At 41.2% G+C, this 5,372-nt stretch overlaps 1 long non-coding RNA gene across 1 annotated transcript; it reads right to left on the bottom strand.

Annotated features, from left to right (window-relative positions):
* Positions 1–211: 211 nt before the first annotated feature.
* Positions 212–4,878, bottom strand: LOC123040209 (uncharacterized). Its single transcript, XR_006418084.1, has 9 exons — positions 4,519–4,878; positions 4,336–4,434; positions 3,428–3,535; positions 3,248–3,319; positions 3,044–3,176; positions 2,833–2,942; positions 2,165–2,288; positions 1,252–1,414; positions 212–604 (listed from the first exon to the last, which is right to left on the bottom strand). It is a non-coding gene; the product is annotated as an uncharacterized lncRNA (long non-coding RNA).
* Between the last annotated feature and the right edge of the window lie 494 nt (positions 4,879–5,372).

Genomic DNA, 5,372 nt, shown 5'->3' with positions numbered 1-5,372 from the left:
ACCAGCTCACAAACACTAAACATAACAAGATTCAGGACCGAGACCAGGCGCGGCTCGAAACCCTCAAATGAAAATAAATCGACTCGACAACAAACCAAAGAAACCAAGCTAAAAGGCACAGGAAGAAGCGCATACATACATACATGCATACATACATACATACATATATGTGAGCATTTGAATTTCCGCAATCTTTGCATGCTGATGAACATTCTACTGTGCCATGCCAGCAGGAAAATCAATCTCAGGCGCCGTCGCAAATCCATCAAAATGAAAGAGATTTGGTACATATAAATCATCACTAGCCCGTGTTGAATCAAATCAAAGGCACCTAATCCATATACAAATAAGTATCAGCTACAACCAAACCAAACACTACAGGTTTGTACATATATGATCATCTTTACCAGAAGATGATTCCCTCACTAACAGGTTAAAATAACTCCCACCACATTACACTACCCAAAAAAGGGGCAAAACGCCCAGCTCCAGTGCTTAGAGAAACCGACCAACTCAAGGGCTTTGACCTGTCTTCGACGATTGGTAGTGAGCGCCTCAAAAACTTGTTCTGTCTCGGCCGAGGGCTCAATAGGATCCTTCGTTGCTGCAGTAGAAACATGACACAGAACATGGTTCACTATGTCGCTTTATGGTTCATTCCTGCTAGTCCATAATCCCCAAATGACAAGTGCTCCCTAGAATCATATTTCAGCTAAGAAACTAGTCTTAAACATAACCAGGTATCCAGTACCAAAACTAACAAAAAAAACAAAGAAAAGTGGAGCAACAAGATACTGGAAAAGAAAATTCATTCTGGTGGCCAACGGTCTAATTAACCAGCACAGGAATCAATGCCAATGACAAGATAATCACAATCAATATTGTGGCAGCCAGAAGACGAACACACAAACACAGGACTCGCCTGGACTGAGGAAGAGGTGGCCACCACTGTCGCGGTTGCCACACATAACAGCTACTCCCTCCGTTTCTAAATATAAGCCCTTTTAGGGATTTCAACATGAGTGTAGATTCACTTATATTTAGGAACGGAGGGAGTAGAACACTAGCACCTGCACTGCACATACGTGTACTAACTATCAACACATTGATCTTGAACAAAATAGAGATTATTGCATGGTTTTAACTTAAGAGAAGACTGACTTTATTTCATGTAATCATGTATATCCACATGACACCCCACAAGCCAACGCCTACACAGCATGGTGTCTGGGGAGGAGACCAAGCAGTTACCTGATCCACCGTCGAAGGAGAGGTGGTTGCAGCAGACTGAACTCACTGCCAGGGAGAGAACAGCTGCCAGGTGCTCATTGACAAGTCTTGCACTCACAAGTATATGTCAGCAATAGAAGGTGCAAGGGTTGATGCTGTGACGCACAATCAACTATGCAATTACCTGCAACAAAAAGAACAGGTCTTGCTCACTAGATCATCCAGCAAGACGATGAGGCAGGAAACACGCAGCCAAATCATCAATCCGTGTTACTTATATGCTAACGCATCAGTACTTTCCAAAGTTAAAGGATCATTTAATAAAATATATCTCATTAGATCACTACTTTATAATGGTATAAAAACAAGAAAAACATTGCGTTCACATTTCGCCCAGCAAGGCAACTAGAAACACAAACTACATCATATAGTTTGCTCCATAATAGGGAAAGGCGCCATTTTGATTAGTTGGATGGCTCAGTTTTCATATTTTGAATCCGACTATCAGTGGCACTTGGAAATAATAATCCACCCAGCAAGCTCATAGGGGAAGAAAATGCATCTTTTGAAGGCACCAGATCAGTGCAACAAGAGAGATTTATCCATGTACATCAGCAAGTTCGTTGCTAATGTGAGAACTTACAAAACAAGAAATCGCTAGGGTTAAACCTAAGGTTCATATAGGGTGTCCAGCACAGAATCATGGTATACTCTTACGGATCTGCACGCATAAGAGACCTAGGGATCGAACTATGATATCACTGCTGTAAAACGATGGCACAAATTATTATACCAGAAGCCCGAGAGGCACAAACGTTGGCATCACAACCCACCATGAGATACCAAAACACTAAGCTTGTCATGGCGCAATGGCCATAGGCACACAAGTGCATGAGATAAAGTAGAGCGGAGAGGACTGGAGGGGTTTACCCACGTGAGAGAGGAACAGAGGTTTGTATGGCCAGTACACTTTTGCCTTGATTTCCTTGAGGCTCTCTGAATTTGTGCTGCTTGCACAACATGATCTTGGAGTGAATCCGTCCTTTGGCTTGAAACGCCTACATGAAGAACACATTCAGGGTTAAAAACAATTTACCGCTTGCAACCTACTACAAAGTGCAATCTGCTCACTCAACACTACAAAGATTGACAAGAGAATAGTTGGAGGCTTGGTCCACACAAACTAAGCCCTAGGAAATGAAGGCGTACAGGTGGACAAACATCTCAAAAGAGAACACAGAATGATCACCAACTATTGCTATCAAGGATCAAGAAGATCCCTAACCAGGAATTTCAAACAAAACAAGGCAACACTATGACATTTCTCTAACCTACAAAACTAAAGCCTTCTTAATCAAAATGTCGACATAACTCACACATGAATCTCGATATTTTTGTGTCCATGTTCTAAACCCAGATAATCGCGATCAGATTCATTCCAAATCTATGATAAGATGTATGGAATCTCAAATGGAGTGTCGACGTCAATAAACTACAAACAAAAATTAAGGAACACTCGATGATTAACTTCCAAGAGTATCACCTAGTCAACTAATCAAGATCAAAGTAATTCTGACATAATAAAGAGGACACAAATTATACCTTACATGACAAGCTGCTGTCATGATCTTCTTGCAATTGATTTCTTGTGTGAAATGGAAACATCATAACTTTGTTCCAACAGACTAAAGAGTAGAGTGCTCTCAAATGTCCTGAAGATACGAAAAAGAATTAGCTACAGTATCCAGTAAGACAACCAGCAAGCTAGGCAGACAAAAAAACATCACACCCCGCATATCTGCAAGATAATTACCATGTGCAAAAGGGTCTAAGACAATCGGTTGATTTTGACTTGATTTCCTCGTGTCTCTCTGAATTTGTATTGCTTGTAGAGTATGCCCTCGGAGTGAAGTCCTTCGGCTTGAAAGCATGGAAAGTGCTGCAGCCTAAAGATGGTAAGGTTAAAGTTGGCGGTCGCAGTCACTCGATACTAGAAAGATTGAAAGAGCTTACTTACCCATTTGCAACATAGACCAACGAGGATGCCTTGTTGTACTGTATGGCCATTATGGGCATGGTTGGGTCATTGCTGCACAGAAGATCATAACTATTAGATAACATTTGGAACGTGACTAGCTAAAGAAAAATAAGCAAGCAAAAGAACCATTGCTGTGTTTTTAAAGGCAGCAACACTAACATGTCCATTATGCTCACTTAACGAAGGATTGACTGATGTTTTCGAAAACGGAAGGCTGTGATGAAGTACACCGCCACTTACCGTTGGCTGGGTAGCCCAATCTTGTGTCTGAAGGCCAAAAAACAATGCATCTTTTAGTTCAACCTTGAATTTACATACATATATATAATGAACAAAAGAAGAGCAAACGGTAAGCCACGGTTCAAAACAGAGTAGCTCCGAATAATCATTTCTCGTAGTTTCCGTTGTTAGTTTTCATTCAGTCTCATAAATGGTGGTTATTTTTATTTCCATGCTTCACGAGAAAAAACACTCCACGATCATCCCAACACGAGCAACAACATAGAGACTAGTACTGAAGAAAGGGTAGGGAGCTAGAACAATAGAACACCTTCTATCTTTGTCAATTAGCATTCCTACTGGATAAAAGAAAAGAATGATATATTTCAGATTCCGACACAGGCATAATAAAAAAAGGCTCGGCCATTAATGGTACCAACGGCTGGGCATTAACAAACTTACCACTTTTTTTAAAAGTTGTGCATTATTTGGAACTCGTAGATGAAACCACAATTTGCAGTGTCACAGAGAATTGGTTTATCTGCTATAACAACTTATGGCTTTAGGATTTTTACACAATTCAAGTGCCCAGTATTTATGTTTTGAACCATTAAATCTTTTGTAGGAGCCTTTGCTGGTAGAGTTGAGGAACATGAATGAAGCTAAGTTATAAGGTAAAGAACACAATCCATCATGTCCAGTTAAACTGACAACCAAATGGAATCAGATGAACATGAACATGCAGGTGACCAGAAGCACATCACAATATCAAGCCATTGGTTTCATGTCTGGTACAAAGGCCATGAACCCAAAGTTGGAGAATTGCGGGAGGAGAAGAGCATTCTTACCACCATGTGCCCGTCTTTGTCGGCGGGAACATCCAAGGGCAGCGATGGCTTCTCAGACTAGTCTAAGGCATCATTCTCCTTGGCGTCCATGAGCTGTACCTGCACGTGCAACCTTGGTTGAATTCCACCACTGTTTAGTCAGACGAGAAGTGCACCATAGCTAAATACACACTAGAGTCTTACCTTGTTTAAGCCATGGACGTTGTGGAACAGATGAAGAGGAGGATGGCCACGGCGGAGACAAGGGTGGCAGCCGAACACCCCAATCTACTAGTGACGCAGAGTTGTCGATGACATGAAAAACTCTAACATCCTGTTCAGTCTGTCAGGGCAATCAAAATAGTACACACGTAAGCAAAACTAGGTTTGGATAAATGCACAAGCAAGAACAATATATGTTCTTATTAGAGAAGAACTAGACCACAATAAAACAGTCATTCATGATCTGCAACTATGCAAAAGTAAACACAGGATAAAATCTAAGCTACAATAGAAAATGGGGAGCATCCAACATCAATGACCATATGGAATGAGCCATTTGACCATCTTTGGCGTATTGTGATTGTGATTGACTAGTTAAGCATATTTAGCATCACAGCAACCTAAAGCCTACCTATGAAACACACTGATAGCCAGGACAAGAATATGAGCTACAACAACATTAGAATCTGGTTCCTTGAATTTCACGAAATCGTCCCACTGTTCTCTTTGGTTCTCCATTGTTCCCTTGAATTCTGGAGTCTTCTTTCCTGCTTTGACGTAGTTATTCCATACAGTTTTCTTGTGGTTGTTGAATGCAATTGCCATCTTCCTAAGAGCAGCGTCCTTGACTTTCTCCACATCTGCAGCTATGAAATGATCTGGTAGAATGAAATGTTCCATGATATCTTCCCAAAGAGCTTTTTTTGCTCTGTCGTTGACAAAAGTAAGATCTGGACGGGGCTTTGACGGCTCTTTCCATTCTTGAAGGGAGATCGGGAGTTTGTCCTTCACAAGAACACCGCACTGACGAACGAACTTGTTCGCAATGTTCTTAG

The sequence above is a fragment of the Triticum aestivum genome, chromosome 2B (assembly GCF_018294505.1).
Source record: "Triticum aestivum cultivar Chinese Spring chromosome 2B, IWGSC CS RefSeq v2.1, whole genome shotgun sequence".
NCBI lineage: Eukaryota > Viridiplantae > Streptophyta > Magnoliopsida > Poales > Poaceae > Triticum > Triticum aestivum.
Note: the sequence above shows the minus strand (reverse complement) of the source record. Positions and strands in the feature narration are given on the sequence as shown.